Source organism: Vulpes lagopus, chromosome 3 (genome assembly GCF_018345385.1).
Source record: "Vulpes lagopus strain Blue_001 chromosome 3, ASM1834538v1, whole genome shotgun sequence".
Classification (NCBI taxonomy): domain Eukaryota; kingdom Metazoa; phylum Chordata; class Mammalia; order Carnivora; family Canidae; genus Vulpes; species Vulpes lagopus.
In genome coordinates this window covers 20,908,270-20,926,271 of record NC_054826.1, presented here as the reverse complement: position 1 = coordinate 20,926,271, position 18,002 = coordinate 20,908,270, and the positions used below count along the sequence as shown (strand labels likewise).

Genomic DNA, 18,002 nt, shown 5'->3' with positions numbered 1-18,002 from the left:
TCTCCCACTGGGAAACAAATTCCAGACTATTTTCCCCAGGCAGATGAATGAGACCAGCTAAGCATTACATTAATATTCAATATCTCTGATTTATTCAAGTCTAGTATTTAAGCAGGGATGGCATCCAGATCGCCTGGGAACTTTTTTCAAAATATGTATACTTACCCCCACCCTCAGAGAATTAGGTTCATTTCTCTGGGTGGGCCCAGTCATGTATTATTCAAAAAGATCCAGGCTATTCACATTTATAACCACAGTTCAGTGCCACTGATAAGTCTCTAAATGAATGGGTGGGACCTAGGTGCACTAAATGGGTAATTATGCTTGCCTTGATACACATTTTCAAAACATTTCTCTCCTAAAATTGTGGAAGAGCAGCCCTTGGATGTTCCCTGCTGTTTCTTTTGCATTCTTGGCTTCCATAATCAAGTGATTCTTACGAGCTGGAGTGCCTTTCTGTTCCTTCTTTCTTCTTAGGTGGCATGGCCATGGCATAGACCAACCAGGACACTCTTAATCATATTTTTCTAGGTCTTGGATTACACCAAGGCAAATTGGAATATTGTGTAGGAGCAATATCTTTCTGGTTGCACAAGCCTGGTCTTCAGGCTTGGGCTGCATGCAGTTCTGCACTTCATGATGGGGGACAGGGAGTACATAGCTGAGAGGCAATGTTACCCAATCTGATGGTGACAAAATGGTTGGGTAAAAATTCAAGCAGGTCACGAATTAAGAGTCGTCCAGGGGCTCAATTAGGAAGACAAAAGGAAAGGGAGGGAGTGTTTGTGAGACCCTAGTGGCCATGCTTGGCACACATTATAATGAGTTTGCAAACTAGGAGATCTCTGAGCTGGGGAGCACATGTTTACTGTAGGTTGTTATATAAGCCTGAGGCTTGTGGTATGGGTGTGCTGGGTTAAAAGTCTAGAGACACAGGAAGGATGAATAGAAAAAGAGGAACTGGCTTGTCTGGGGAGATGTAATGGATTATTCTGGTACCATTAATATTAATAAAACAAGGCTACAATTTCTGCTCTACTTAGAAATAATTCCCCTATCACTGAATGTTCCAGAATCTATGGGAAATTTGGTCAAATGAAACTCTTATTATTGAAACACCAAATATTATTCTGTTCATTTTTCAAATTTGTCATTTTTTTCTCTGATAAGAAATGAACTAAGCTTTGTGATTATTCACCCTGTCATCACTTAAATGACTCATTTACAGTGCAGAACAAGAAGTGATTTTGTGGACAAAGGACCTAGTTTTTTGGCTACATTTGTTTCCAGCTGACAAATATTCAGCATCCAGGGTGTGCCTGCCCTGTGCTCTTTTGCAGTAGGTGTGAAAGGCTTGACCTGTGTTTTCCTGTAAATCAGGAGATTCTAAACTTGCTTCAAAATAAGTGAAACCTTAAAATTATGCCACAGAGTTTTATTCCCCAAGGGTACCAATTATTTTTTTGATCCAAATTCCTTGCATCATAGCAAGGTTTCAAAATTGCAAAATACGAATTTTTCAAGGGAACACTGGAAACCAGTTGTAAACACTTGAAAAACACTTAGTTGAATTCACAACTCAAAAGCAACTTTTTAGAATTGTTTTTTCTATTCATATCTTTTTGGTTGGAGCAGGCAAACTGTGTTGCTGTAGCTATCTTCCCTTTTTGTGTATTATTAATTTGTTTCCACCTTCATTCATCACTCATTCAGCAAATATTCATTTTGTTTGCAATCTGCCAGGTACTGTGCTACGACCTCAACATAAAAGGGGAAACACAAGCGGTCACCATTCCTTCTTCTTGGAACTCTTAGTCTGGCAAAAGACAGACAGTAATAAAAATACCATACATACTTATAAAATTGCATTTTAAAAGTTAAGTATTATAAAGGAGAATGACAGCATGCCATGAGTGAGTATAAAATAGGGATTTAACCTAGTCAGATGAATCAGGAAAGACTTCCTTAAGGATAAGAAGTAAGAAAAAAAATAGAATGGAAGTGATCTAAGTTCAGCAAAACAGGTAAGATTTATCTTGGCAAAGATACATAGCAAAGAGTGTGGGCAAAGGCGAGAGGTGCATTTTGATTTCAAGGACCTGAGAGAGGACCCAAGTAGCTGACGTGAGAGAGCAAAGGAGAAGCACAATAGGAGATAAGGCTGAGAAGGTAAGACAAGGCCAGATGAGGAGGGCTTCCCCTCAAGAACACCCCTTTCACTCTCTGATTTTTTCCTTACCTAATGCTCTTAAGTGAAAGACTCTTCATTCCTGAAACACTCCAACACTTTCCCTATATCTATTACTTTCACCTAGAATTTCCTCCCTATCACTATCACCTGTGATTTTATACAATTTTCAAGGTCTTGCTCAAATTCCATTTTCTCCATGAATTTTTTAGTGATGCCCCAAACAGAATTAATCATACTCTTTATGTTTCTAAGAACTTTACACTTTTATTAGAATTTATCATATTTCAGGTTACTTACTTTTTTTTTTTTACATATATTCTTTTCCAAATTGTATGCACCGAGATAGCAGGAATCATCTTTTATTCATTTCATATAAAGCCTAGCATAGATCTTGGGTCTAGTAGGTATCTAATAAGTTCTTATTAAATTGGATTATAACACCAGACTTCTAGAAAATAAAAAGGCAAGTATGTTTGCTTTGTTTTCTTTCTTTTTAAGATGTTTTCTGTTTTAAGAAAACAGTAGAGAATAAATAATGTAGCATTGTAAACAGAACCCAAATAGCTGCCCAATATTTATAAAGATTAACTTTATTTTAAAGAAGAAATATGTTACTTATTGGCATGATGCATGGCCATGAACTTTCATGCATATACTTTCTCTAATCCTTTCTTATGCACATGCTTATGCCTTATGCTATTACTGACTTTTTTTAGAAAAATGCATTTTCTTGACTTACAGTTATGCCTGAGGCTAAATGTAGACTTGTTGTTTGCTAGTTTTAACCCTGATGGAGTAGATTTAGGTATTGAGATGAAATGGTAAGTAACTGAAAGAAATGAAATTAAGGATTAGTGTTAAATGTTGGCAAGAGGCATTGTAATGACTTGTGGCAGTGGGGAATTACTCTTTTCAATAATTTATGACAGTAAAGAAAGATAGCATCATGGCTAAGTAAAAGGGAAGGAGAAAAGTGGGAGAACACAAAAGAAATCTGAACCTCCTTGGGTAAAGCTGATTCAACAAAAAGAGTTGCAAGTGTTTTTAGCAGCCTTTACGAAACACTGGGATTTGAAATTCTAGACAGAGGCAGAGTGGGATAAGTTGAAATGGCATTGAAGAGACAACAAAAATTTTAAAGAATAATGCACAGTACCCACTGACAGGCTTTTAACCTGGGATCTGCAGATCATTTCAAGGAGTCTATATACAAATTTTGCAACTGTGTGCATTTTCAGGTGTTCATGAAAGTTAAGCTTTGAATATGGTATAATTTTCTACTTATTTAATCAAATACATGGTCTGCTATTTACTTCTGAATACTTCTTTTTAGACAATGTGGTATAGTTGTGTCTACTACCTAGTTTTAATTGGCATTCTAGTGTCGCAGTTCACAGAATGTGGTCCCACACACTTCAGGGGCTCTCCAGGACTCATTTAGGTCAAAACTATTTTCATGATAATACTAAAAGGTCATTTACCTTCTTGACTGTGTTGACACTTGCACTGAGGTACAAAAATAGTGGTCAATGAAACTGCTGGTGCCTCAGTATGCATCAAGGTAGAAGAACCTAAAGTAGTAGTGGTAATTCGATTCTTCAGGTTCCAGTTCTATATTAGGGGAATGGTGGGGGGGGATAGAAATTTCTATTTATTTTCTGTTTACCACAAGAACAACCTGTGGAGTCACTATGCTATCATGCTAAGGGTTTGTCAAGAGAAATTGTCAAGAAAAATTAAGCACAAAACCACTAAACTCAAAACCTTTGCTATTTAGTGTCCAGTGGTAAATGGGTGGGCCACACTACCCACCAGTACTGACTCACACAGCAGGGCTCTTCTGAGTTATTGCCAGTAGGATACAGAGCAGACTCTTTCTCTCCCCTCTCCACCCCATGCTCCTGTCAGCACAGCAGCTTCCCAGGGCCCAGGCTCAGGGTGATGGGTCCTGGCATCATAACTCAAGATCCCATTTCCTGCCGGTTGGGTTAGAGGAAAAGTTTACCTGGAAAGAAAATAGGTTTGCATCCTTTCATGCACACCTATTTGTATTGGGTACTCAAATTCTCCTGGTCAGTGAAAAGGAAACATCTCTTGAGGAAACCTAGGTCAGGAAGAATTTGGGGGGATCTGGACAGGTGCACACCTCTGCTCTAGATGAGTTCACCTGACCCAAGACAGCCCCTGTCTTCTGTGGCTGGGGTCAGGCCTTCCGGTGTGCTGGTAATTGCAGGGGTGAGCCTACCTTTCCACAGGGGCCCTTACCCCGCTCCCTGCCCTAACCCTCTGTTGAGCCCCTAATCCCTTTATCATTCCTGGAGACTTCATGATACACTCCTGCTTACCAACCTAGTTTGCAGTCCACAGCCCTACTCTTAGCACTCTGAACTGCCTGTTCCATGACAAAGACAAGGAGCAGAGAGTTCCGGCAATTCCAGATGGGACAAGACAGAAGTTTCAAATGGAAAAAGACAGTGTTGCCTAAAGCACCTACAATTGAAGGAATTCAAGGAGCACAGGGTATGGACCAGCAGTGACGACAAAGTGGAGGATATACCCATCTCCTGAATGCATCATAGCCCCTGTCCTGCCGCTTCTCAAATTGTGGAGCTGGCCTGTTCCCTTCCCATGATTTGTCCAACCTCTGGACGTTCAAGGGAAATACACTGAGATCCTTAAGAATGTAGGGGGAAGTTTTGGTTACATTTTGCATAACAATTCCTTTCTCAAATTACTTCTCTTCTCTCAATTTTAATATAAACAGCAAGGAGAAAGTAGGCAGCATCTTCAAGATTGGCTTACAAATCTTGCCCGTTAAATATCCGTTTTAATCACTTACAAGTTCGACCTACCAGAAAACATTAGAACAGAATTCAGCAAGTTTTTTGCCACCCTACAACAAAGACTCCCTTTACTCCCCTAACATATTCCTCATTTCCATCAGAGACTTCACCAAAAGCACCCTTATCATTCATATTTCTCCCAACAGTCTCTTCAAGACAATGAAGGGTTTTTTTCCCTAATGTATAGCTCAAACTCTTTGAGGTTACCCAGTTCCAAAGCCACTTCCACATTTTTACATGAAGCATGCCACTTCCTGATAACAAAATCCATATTAGTTAGGGTTCTCCAGAGAAACAGAACCAACAGAAAATATACAGAGAAATACATATGATTAGAATTTCTATGTTTATTTTAGATTTATTTCTGGATTCTCTTCTGTCCATTAATCCACCTATTCAATCTCTAGTATCAAACTGCTTCAACTTTCCTAACTTCATCTAATTATTTTTTAATTTTTAAGCTATGGCAGGATTAGATATACCCCACCCCAAATTTGTTACTGTCCCCTTTAAAAATTTTTTCATATCAATTCTCAGATGTTTAGTCTAGATGATTCCCAGTATCATGTTGTAACACTTCCTTTGATTCTCCCACAATAAAATAAAAAATAAAGAAAATAAAATTCTTAGTGCAATATTAATTGGAATAATATTGAGTATAATATTAAATCTAGAAATAATTCATATCATTAAAATATTGTATCTAAAGGGTTCTCATTATGGTCTTGGTGGACTATCTTATGAAAGACTAACCTTCCTGGGGAGAATAGCTAGAAAAAGTGGGCACAGTCTTTTTTTCTTTTTTTTTTTTTTTTTAATGTGTGAAGGCATTAGAGAACTACTACTACTATCAAGACTTAAGGAGTCAAAAAAAAAAGACTTAAGGAGTCAAAATATTACATAGAAGGAAGCACCAAGAGGTTAACCAAAGTATTTGACCCCTTTTTTCTCCCAAGGATGAGAGATTGAAAAACTGAGTAGAGTCTTTGGCAGTCTTAGTTTTAGTGATGCAGTGTTAGAGTTCAAATCTTGCCACGATGGAACTTTGGTAAACATTCAAGGATTTCATTTGAAACCCCAGAAGACTAGGTTCTAAGAACGAGCCAACCAGAAAGAGATCAGCCCTAAAAAAAAAAAAGAAAAAAAAAAAAAAAAACCTGACATACGGCCTTGGAGCCCCTTAGTCCCTGATTGGATCATGCTAACTTGCCTCTAGGTAAACTACATGCCAGAAACAAAATCTCCTAAGAAAAATTCTCTTTAGTAAATTCTCTTTAGAAAAAGAATCTGATTGTTAAATGATTTTTTAAAAATAAGCAAGGTCCTGCATTCAATCAAAACTTCTTTGTTTTTCAGCAGCTTGACACTCTGATGTGCTTAACTGTGATTTTCTATTTATTTATACTACTCAGAGTTTATTAGTGTTTCTTGAATCTCTGATTTGATGTCTTTCATCACTTTGGGCATACCAAATGACAAGACTAAATGAATGAAAACTAGGGAAAAGATCTACAGTATCCAGATTTTAAGTTATTATGTAGGGACTTTATGATTAATATATTCAAGAAAATAAAGGTGAAGATGAAAAATTTCAGCCAAGACGTAGAATCTTCTATCTAAAATCTTAAAAAATATCCATTGAAACACTGAAAATTTAAAATATGATAACTAAAATTAAGAACTCAACAAATAGATGCAAGGCCAAAACCAAATAAAAAAATAGGAAACTGGTTCTAAAAAAAAGGTTAAACAAGACATCAGTGAAATTGGGTATACACATGAACTATATGGAAATGAAATGGAAAGATAAAGAAGTAAATGTAACTTCTTCAAATATTCATTTTTATCTGGTTTGGGATTTTGAGACATGTTACTGTTTTACATATTTGAAAAAAGTTTTAAATTCAACAATAAGGGGGGAAATAAATATAACCATGTTTGAGATAACTATGAGAATTAAAAAGAAGCTAGTGGGCAGCCCTGGTGGCTTAGCGGTTTAGTGCTGCCCACAGCCTGGGGTGTGATCTTGGAGATTTGGGATGGAGTCCCACGTTGGGCTCCCTGCATGGAGCCTGCTCCTCCCTCTGCCTCTTTGTGTCTCTCATGAATAAATAAATAAAATCTTAAAAAAAAAAAAAAGAAGCTAGTATCACAAACTACACATTTTATTAAGAATTAATACTAGATTTTACATTTCAATAAAAGATCTTACACAAAATCACAAATAAAAATAGTGTCTATCAAGTTATCTATTCTTGTAGGTTGGGTTCCTTAGAAGAAGAATGTGAGATGAGGATTGTGTTCAAGTGATTTACTGAGAGAATATGCTCAGGAAAATCCTACATGGGAGTGAGGCAGGCTAGCCAAGTAAAGCAAGCAAATTAGCAAGGATTTGGATGCAGATATAATCTAGTCTCAGCCTGATTCTACGTGGAGATCTGAAACATAAATTATATCAGTTTGTTCTGCCTAGAAACAAGGGGGTTAGACTTTTATAGCCTTGTATCTGTCAGTCACTGGATATAGGCCATTCCAAGAGAGAGGCATGTAACTCTCAGGTCACCTAGGAGTGATGGGTTCTGTTGCCCATGAATAGCCCTCCAGAAAAGATCAGTAGCAGCAACACCAAAACAGTGACAAGTGGGGAACATCAAAGCAGTAAAAACAATTCCTGAGATGTAATCAGGGCTACAACAGCCTCTACCACATCCATATGTAAGTTCCATGGGTAAAGTTTCTCCTAGAATTCGGTTCTAGGACAAGCATACTGTGCAGTCTATCATGGTTTGAATGCTGTAATAGTGATGATGATTATAATTATAATGTGGTGTGTACTATGTGGCATTCATCTCCCAGAAAGGGTTTGCAAATATTAACTAATTTAATTCTTATAACAACCCATGATGGAGAAACTATTATAACACCTATTTTTACAGATAAAGAAACTGAGGCACAGAGAATATAAAGTTACACAGTTAATGGCAGACTGGGATTTGAACTTAGTAACGTTCTAAAGTTCTAGATTTTTCTTACCCAGTAGAGAAAGAAAAATACACATTCTCTTTACCTTGTGTTAGTCTACAACCTGGGTTACAACTGACTGCATTGAGAGTTAACACTGGATTCAAAGGCATCTCTCTCTCCAGGCTAGAAGGAAGTCCAGCAGGCTATTAGAGGCATTGGATGAGACATCTATTCAATGATGCTGTAATCTGAATGCTGGCCAATTAATTAAATCACAATGTTTAAATGTGACAAAAAAGCCTGTGAAACACCAATAATAACACACCCTCAGCTAAGAGTACTTCATGGTCTGGAAATTTCCAGATTATCTATACAGACTAATGCAGATGTAAAACTAAAATCTCCTGAATCTCAACTAACCAGAATTCTTAGGGCATAATTATATATATATATATATATTTTTTTTTTTAAGTTTTTTCTTTTAACCAAGAGTTCACCAATTAGTCCATTTTGCTTCAACCCTTTGCTGCTAAAAATATCTATAAATATCATGCTGGGCATCAATTTTCATTGTTGTTAGGGGAGTCTCCTTGACAACATAAATGTTATAACTAAAGGTGCTTTCAAAGAAATATATTTCTCACTTGCCACAAGAAGTTTTGTAAGAACACTCAGCACAGTACCTGGCCGAAAGCAGAAATGCTCTGTGAATGTAAAATTAGTATTAGTATTGATATCATGAAGTAGAATGCAGAAAGACTACTAAATGATTGAAGATTTCTTTTTCAATTTAAGTTTATTTCATTCTAATATAGTTTTTCATATTTATTATAAATTTTTTAAAAAGAAAGAAGTAAAAAATAATGTAAATAAATAAATAGCTGGCAACTGCTAGCTGTGCTTCAGGAAATTGAGGTTTTAAAATGTCTTCTTTCCTTTTCTAAAATGTCCTCCTTTCTTTCATTCCTATTTCTACACATGTTCATCTTCTATCTGCACAACAGCTCTGTGTAATAAAGGGCAGTTGCTGTACCCAGTGCATAGAAGAAAAAACATACAGAGGTTAAGTGACTTGCCTTCTTGGCAAAAACAGAACTAGAACCTCTGGCACTTGGCATATGAATCTCTCACCATGTGGCTTATGACCATTTTGCTACCAAACATTATTAGTTACTAAGCACTAAAATACTCATGAGCATTGATCATTCCATGGATTGATTTGGGTCCTTAACATGCGGTGGGGAAGCTTTTTTAACCTCCTCCTGACAACTAAAAGCCCTGATTAGCTAAAATGTGCTCTTAATTGTTTTAAAATTTAAATTTTCACTTGTGATACCCTTTGGAGATATCATTTAACTCCAAAACAGAAATGAGACTAAAATAAATAGATATATACAGTCTTCCAAAGAAAATTAGAAAAATATAACATCTTACAATCAGCCAGAATTCCTTAGAATATTTTGCTTACAGCTCAATGAAAAACTGACTTCTAGAGGTAATTATAGAGATGGTAAGAGAACATGGATTAGGATATATTGGCAGGATTTGCTGACAAGTTAGGTGTGAGAGAAAGGCTGAATCCCAAATTTTGGGTCTGAGCAGCAGGTAAATGCAGAATTATTTCCGGGGATGAGGAAAATGGGAAAAACATGCTTGGGGAGATGAAATAAAGAGAATTTGTTTTTGAAAATGTTAAGGTGAAGGTGTTCAATATCCATTCAGATGGAGATGTCACATAGTCAGTTACATATCTTACCAAGACTCACAGGAGTGATCAGCTAGGGATAGAAATGCGGGAGTAATCTGGGTAGCAGGGAGCTAGATGAGATTACCAGGTAGAGAGTTCAGATCAAGATTTCTGATGACTGTTAGAAGCACTAAGCCAATAGGATCCCACAGAAAAGATAGTGCAGTTAGGAAGGTAGGGATGCAGTATAGTATTCCAGAAATCAAGGGAGGAAACTATTTTAAGACATGTTCCCAAAGTAATGATCAATTTTATTAAATGCTACTAAGAATTCAATTAAGACGACTGGGACTAAACCATTGGGTTCTGCAACACAGTGTTCATTTTTTTTATTGATCCTGAAAAATGAGATTTCTATTGAAAATAAAGTTCTAATTAAAATGAGTTGAGATTTGAAGTGAGAAATTAAAAACAAAGAATAGGGGATCCCTGGGTGGCGCAGCGGTTTAGCGCCTGCCTTTGGCCCAGGGTGCGATCCTGGAGACCTGGGATTCGAGTCCCACGTCGGGCTCCCGGTGCATGGAGCCTGCTTCTCCCTCTGCCTGTGTCTCTGCCTCTCTCTCTCTCTTTGTGCTACTATCATAAATTTAAAAAAAATTTTTCAAAAATTAAAAAATTAAAAAAACAAAGAATAAACAACCAGTTCTTGTAGCTCAGACAGCGAAACAGAAAAGTAGGACAGTAGCTGAAAGGACAGATGGGGTCAAGCTTTCTGAGTTTTTTGTTTTATTTGTCTACACTGACTTTTGTTTGCTTTGTTAAATATGAGATACAGTACAGCATGTCTATGCTGTTGAGAGTAGTATAATATAGAGAAAAAAGCAATAGTATGGAGGCAAGAAGGAATAACTCCAGGAGCAAAGTCTTTGATAGAAGAATAACATCAAGTGTACAAGTAATATATGAGCCATAGATTCGAGCATGGACAATTCATCCACTGTAGTAGGAGGGATGGTGAATGCGCCAGAATAGAGGCAGAGAGTTTTATAATTGGTAGTAAAAACATGAGCAAGGCCTATTCTGCTTACCTCTATTTTATTAGTGAAAACAGAGAACAGGCATCAGAGTGATTTGGAGGAGAAGGAATTTGGAGGTTGGAGAAGAGAAGATATAAAAAGTGATCTTGGAGAGTACGAAATGAACTGAGTAGGGGAATCTGTAGTATTGCCATCAAGTACTTGGGAACTGTAGCATGGTTCTGTGTTTTCCTCCAGTCATCCCAAACTAACTGTTCATCCACAGGCACAGAGACTGTAGACAGTTGGATTTAACTAAGATTGGGGTTTGTGAGTACGACGATGGGAGAGAACAACAGCAGAATTAAGAGAGTATACATTAAGAGTGTATAAAGAGTAATGTTTATAGTAATGGTTACAGGATCTAAACTGAATAATGGGAGGAATAAGTACATATGCAGATTAATGGGAAAAGCAATAGTAAATGAATTAGAAATATCAGCTGATTCAAGAATGGAAAACTCTATAGTCCTTATCCCCCTTTCTGCAATGGTACTAATATTTTTACAACAAAAAATTCTTAGAAAATGTTAACTATCATATAATATTATTGCATAATAGTCTACATTAGATGATACTAATTTGGTAGAAACTCAATTAAACTTATATGGTTTCTCAGCAAATATTTACAAACTTTCATTTATATATTTCAAAACCTAAAGAAGAGAGTCCAGTTAAACCAGCATTGTCTGTTGGGTTTGTCCAGTACTTAAATCTGTTTTGAATCATTCCTTTCCAACTCCATATCTAAATGAACTCCTAAGCACTTTGAATTCTTTTTTCTATAATGCTTCTTTTATCCGTATTATTTCCCTTTGATGTTTACCTCAGACCCATAAAAATACAACCTCCATCTAAAGACTCCAGCCTACATTGCACTGCAAGATTAACCTTCAGGCTCCCTGACTTATGCTCCATTTGTCACCTAAATGTGTCTCAAATACAGCTAATGTTGTTTTATGCATTTATATAAAGCTAATATGCTTTATTTACAGTTCCCAATGTAAACTGTTCACAACTATGCAACACTTTCCAGTTAATCTGGAATTTTCTCTGCTTTTACATTGTTTTATGTTTTCCCCTTTTCTCCTTTTTTCTCTTCCATACCCCATCTTGTGTATGCTTAAACCTGCCCCTGGAATATTCAGAAGTTCCATTGTGCATTTAGGCAGCTGTGAGGGAGAGACCTTGAGAATCCTGGACACCAGAGGACCACAACTAGCTGGCAAAGATCTTCTTTGGAAGTCTTGGTCTGGAAACACTTCACAGGCTGTTTCCTGTGAGCTGGGCAGAGATTGCTCTTTTGGAAATCTCCCTCCTAGTCAGCTGCTTGTTGGCTGGCCTCTGTGCAAAAGTATGAGCCTTCAAAAGAAGGCAGAATTTTGCTTGGGAATCATTTGTTAAAGATGAGAATAGTTGTGATTTTGTGAATTCAAATGCTAAGATGAACCAACTTCCTTTTCTTTCTTCAAACGGTACGAATAAAGAGACAAATAAGTTTAATGATTTAACTAACTTTAACACTCTGTTATCCCCCACCCAAAACTCATTTTTTAAAGGGGAAAAAAAGGCCTTTGTTTATTTAAGCCATGGAGGTTTGACAGCATAGTTAGAACAGCTGGTGACCTAGCTAAATTATTCAGAGGGTGTGGCCATCTTATATATTTGTGGACAAATATATAAGATAATGAGATATTGATATTTTATAGAACATAGTGGAACTGGTCATTAGATCTATAGCATAAAGAATTTGGTCAAATGCCATGCTATGAACTCTTTTCCTGAACCTATACTCTAAAAGTCTAAGAAAGTGTCACAAAACCTGCTGATGATTCAGGCTCTATGCAGGAACATTTCTTTGAACTCTTTCTAATAGTAAGATAAAATGATGGCCTAAGGAAGACAGAATGCAAAGATATTGGTGGGTGACCTCTTGCATATAGGAAATGCTTTAGGAACATTGCAAACTGGGCCTTCTGAAGTATGTCACTACTTCCTCTCCACATGTTCACAGCAGGCGCCCAAACAGCCAAGCTGGCCCCCTCCTTATTTCAGGGCAGACAGAGGTCAGTGTGACTCAGGATAGAAAACTGCCAATGGGAAAGTGAAAACAGACCTAACTGAATGGATTGCAAACACTGAAGGAAATCATATCAAAGCTCATGAGGCTGACAGACTGACAGAGTGACCCACAGAATGTATAAAGTTCACCACTTTCTCATTGGCATTTTAGGTGCAATTCAGAGCAAAGTGTCAGTACAAAACACATGACTTGGACCTCCAACACTTTGCTTCCACAAAAATGGAATGTTCTCCAAACTCTGCATTTTTTCCCCTGTTATATTTGTGTTTCTAGGGAGAAATGTTAATGAGTATATTGTTAGAGAATGTTGTTGGTAAAAAATATGGAGCAAGTGTTTATTTTTCTTATTATATTTTTTAAAGGCTCTACTATGGACTAAACTCAAGAAAATTGGTAATGTCTGGGGAACACATTAAAGATGGGTTGGTTATAATATACAGCCTAACTCAGAAAACCCCCAAATCAATTTGGTATTGGCTCAAGTATAGGTGGGTCTATTTCTGGGTACACACACACACACACACACACACATTATTATTATTATTATTATTATTATTATTACTATTATTCCGTGTGTGTGTGTGTGTGTGTATAGTCCTTATGCCAATATCACAGTCTTAATTGCTATAGCTTTATAGTAAATTCTCTTTTTTCCTTTATTCAGAATAATTTTGGCTATTTTAGATCTTTTGCATGACCATATAGGTTTTAGAGTCGACTTGTCAATTTCTACAAAAAAAGCCTTCTGGAATGTTAATTAGCTTACCATTGAAACCAGAGACCAATTTGTGAAGAAAAGACAGTTTAACAATATGGGATCATCCAATACAGAAACATGGCATATCTCTACATTTCTTTATGTGTAATTTCTCTCAGCAATATTTCATAGCTTTCAGTATACATAACATGCACATATTTTTGAATGTTTTTCTCTAAAGATTTTGGGGTTTTTTGATGATATTGTGAGTCATATTGCTTTTAATTTTTAAGTGTTTATTGCTAGTACATAGTCTTTTTTGCTAGTACATAGTACATTTTTTGTGTCAGTGCTATAAACTTCAATCTTTCTAAATGCATTCATTAGTTATAAAAGCTTTGTTTTGTAGATTCATTAAAATTTTCTGTATACATGATCCTATTATCTGAAAACAAAGACAGTTTTACCTTTTTTGTTTCAAATTATATATTTTTTCCTTATTCTTATCTTATTACATAGGCTGCATTTAGTACAATGTTTAATAGATATGATGAACATAATTATATTTGCCATGTTTCTGATTTTAGGAGGAGATGGAAGATCATTTAATTTTTCACTAGTAAGCCTAATGTTAGGTGTGTAATTTTGTTGCAGACACTATAAATTGAGAAAATACCCTTCTATTTCTACCTAATCATCATTGGGTATTGAATTATATTGAATGCTTTTTCTATATCTATTTGGATAATCATATTTTTATCTTTATTCTGATAGAATAGTTAATTACACTTATGTTAATGAAAAGCTAAACCAAATTTTAGTTTCTGAATTAATCCCATGCCTGCCTTTAACTTGACATAAAACATTTTTGAGGATTGTTGCATTGATGTTCATGAGCGGTATTGGTTTATAGTTTTATTTCCTTTCTTTTTTTTTCTGGTTACTTTTTATCAGGTGATGCTGGTCTCATTAAATGAAGCAGAAAATATTCATTTATTTCCTTATTTTCTAAAAGAGTTTGTGATAGATTGGTATTATTTCTTCCTTAAATGTCTAGCAGAATTATGTAAAGTCATCCAGCACTGGATGCATTGTTCAGATATTTCAGATTACAAATTCAACTTCTTTAACTTAAATAGAGTTATTCAGATTTGTTATTTCTTCTTATGTATGTTTTGTTAATTTGTGTTTTGCAAGTAATTTGTGCATTTCACCTATGTTTAATTTATTTGTATAATATTTTTCATGATATTCCCTTACTATCCTCCATTTTATTTTTAAAGATTCATTTATTTATTTCAGAAAAAAAAAAAGCTGGATGGAGGAGAGAGAGGGAGAGGGAGAGAATCTCAAGCAGACTATCCACTGAGCACAGAGCCTGAATGTAGAGCTCAATTCTTTGACCCTGAGATCATTATCTGAGCCAAAACTAAGAGTTAGATGCTAAACTGACTGAGCTACTCAGGTGCTCCTCCTTACTATCCTCTTAATGTCCGTAGGAGTACTTATTCCTAACATTCATAATTTGTGTCTTATTCTTCTTGATCAACATTTCCAGAGTTTTACCAATTTCATTAAGCTTTTCACAGACGCTATTTTTGGTTACAATTATTTTTCTCTAGTATGTGTACATTTTCTATTTTATTGATTTCCAATATTAGCTTTATCACTTCCATTCTTCTCTTTACTTTGGGTTTTATTTGCTCTTCTTTTTCTAGCTTTTTATTTTATTTTATTTTACTTTATTTTTAAAAAGATTTTATTTATTCCTGAGAGACACAGAAAGAAGGCAGAGACATAGGCAGAGGGGGAAGCAGGCTCCTTGCAGGAAGCCCAATGTTGGACTTGATCCTGGGACTCTGGGACCACACCTTGGGCCGAAGGCAGACACTCAACCACTGAGCCACCCAGGCATCACTTTTTCTAGGTTTTAAAGTAGAAACTGAGGTTAACTATTTGTCACATTTCTTCCTTTTTAGTATAAGCATTTAACTTTCTTCAAAACACCACTTTAACTTCATAACATGAGTTTTGATGCTTTTTTTGTTATCATTCAGTTCAAAGTATTTTGTAATTTTTTTATTCTAAATGTATTGTATTATTTATAAATATTTGGGAATTAAAAAACACTTTCAATTATTTTTTTAATAAATTTTGTTTTCTATTGGTGTTCAATTTGCCAACATATAGAATAACTTTCAGTTATTGATATCTAGTTTAATTTACTTTTGGTCATAAAATTAAAATTACTAACTATATTAATGCCAGAGTAACAATACCTATATTAGACAAACTAGATCTTAAACCGAAGACTATAACAAGAAATGAAGAAGGGCACTATATCATAATAAAAGGGATGATCCAACAAGAAGATCTAATAATTATAAATATTTATGCCCCCAACATGGGAGCACTCAAATATATAAAACAATTAAGAATAAACATAAAGAAACTAACTGATAATAATACAGTAATAGTGGGGACACCCCACTTATATTAATAGATCATCTAAGCAGAAAGTCAACAAGGAAACAATGGCTTTGAATGACACACTGGACCACATGGACTCAACATATATATTCAGAACATTCCATCCTAAAGAAGCAGAATACACATTCTCTTCAAATACATATGGAACATACTAGGTAACATACTAAGTCACAAATCAGACCTCATCAGGTACAAAAAGATTAATATCATACTATGCATATTTTCCAATCACAACACTATAAAACTTGAAGTCAACAACAAGAAAAACTTTGGAAAGACCATAAATACACTACTGAACAATGAATGGTTCAACCAGGAAATCAAAGAAGAAATTTAAAAATACATGAAAACAAGTGAAAATGAAAACACAGCAGTTCAAAATCTTTGAGATGCAGCAAAAGCCATAAGAGGAAAGAATATAGCAATACAGGCCTACTTCAAGAAGCAAGAAAAATCTCAAATAAACAACGTAATCTTGCACCTAAAGAAGCTAGAAAAAAAAAAAGCCTAAAGCCAGCAGAGGAAGGGAAATAATAAAAGTTAAAGCTGAAATAAATGATATAGAAACTAAAAAATAATGGAACAGATCAACGAAACCAGGAGCTGGTTCTTTGAAAATAACATTGACAAACCTTCAGCCAAACTTCTCAAAAAGAAAAGACAAATGACCCAAATAAAAATGTCACAAATGAAAGAGGAGAAATCAAAACCAACACCACAGAAATACAAGAGAATATTATAATAAACTACATGCCAACAGATTGGACAATATTGCAGAAATGAATAAATTATTAGAAATATATAAACACCAAAACAGAAAGAAATAGAAAATTTGAACCAAAAATCTCCCAATCAACAAAAGTCCAGAGTCAGATGGCTTCATGAGTAAATTCTACCAAACAATTAAAGAACAGCTTATATCTATTCCTCTCAAACTATTCCAAGAAATAGAAATGGAAGGAAGGCTTCCAAATTCATTCTATGAGGTCAACATTATCCTGATACCAAAATGAGACAAAGACTGCACGAAAAAAGAAAACCACAAGTCAATATCCCTGATGAACATAAACACAAAAATTCTATCTAAAATAAAATGCTATCAAATCAACTTCAACAGTACATTATAAGACTCATTCACCACAATCAAGTAGGATTTATACTTTGGATGCAAGGGTGGGTCAATATTTGCAAATTAATCAATGTGATATACCACATTAATGAAGGATTAGAACCATACAATCCTTTCAATAGATTCAGAAAAAGCATTTGACCAAGTATAACATCTATTCGTGACAAAAACCCTCAACAAAGTAGAGTTAGAAGGAGCATGCCCCAAGATAATAAAGGCCATATACGAAAAAGCCACAGCTAATATTATCCTCAAAAAGGAAAAACTGAGAGCTTTTCCTCTATAGTCAGGACAAGACAGGGATGTCCACTCTCATAGTGAGTGTGTAACATAGTACTAGAAGTCTTAGCTGCAGCAGTTAGATAACAAAAAGAAATAAAAGGCACACAAATCAGCAAGGAAGAAATCAAACTTTCACTATTTGCTGATGACATAATACTCCGTAGAAAACCTGAAATATTCCACCAAAAAAACTGTTAGAAATAATACCTAAATTCAGCAAACTGACAGGATATAAAACTGATGCATAGAAGTCTGTTGTATTTCCATGCACCAATAATGAAGCAGCAGAAAGAGAAATCAAGGAATCTATCCCATTTACACTTGCACCAAAAACAATACACTTAGGAATACACTGAACTAAAGAGTTTGTAAAAGACCTGTACTCTGAAAATTATAAAACACTGATGAAAGAAATTGAAGAGGACACAAAGAAATGGGAAAAAAATTCCATACTCATGGATTGAAAGAACAAATATGTTAAAATATCTATGCTATCCAAAGCAATCTACACATTTAATGCAATCCCTATATTCATACCAATAGCATTTTTCACAGAGCTA

General features: G+C 35.4%; 2 long non-coding RNA genes across 6 annotated transcripts in view; one reads left to right on the top strand and one right to left on the bottom strand.

The window, feature by feature from the left end:
- Window positions 1-18,002, bottom strand: part of LOC121486744 — a 111,468-nt gene that overhangs the window by 56,218 nt on the left and 37,248 nt on the right. The window lies entirely within an intron of this gene.
- The window catches only part of LOC121486741, a 48,060-nt gene continuing 31,967 nt past the window's right edge, over window positions 1,910-18,002 (top strand). For 2 of the 5 annotated variants that reach the window (XR_005986725.1, XR_005986727.1), the window contains exon 1: window positions 1,915-2,024. This is a non-coding gene — a long non-coding RNA (uncharacterized LOC121486741). Of the gene's footprint in view, window positions 2,170-18,002 lie in introns of all 5 variants that reach the window. The other 3 variants (XR_005986726.1, XR_005986728.1, XR_005986729.1) reach the window with 3 other exon arrangements.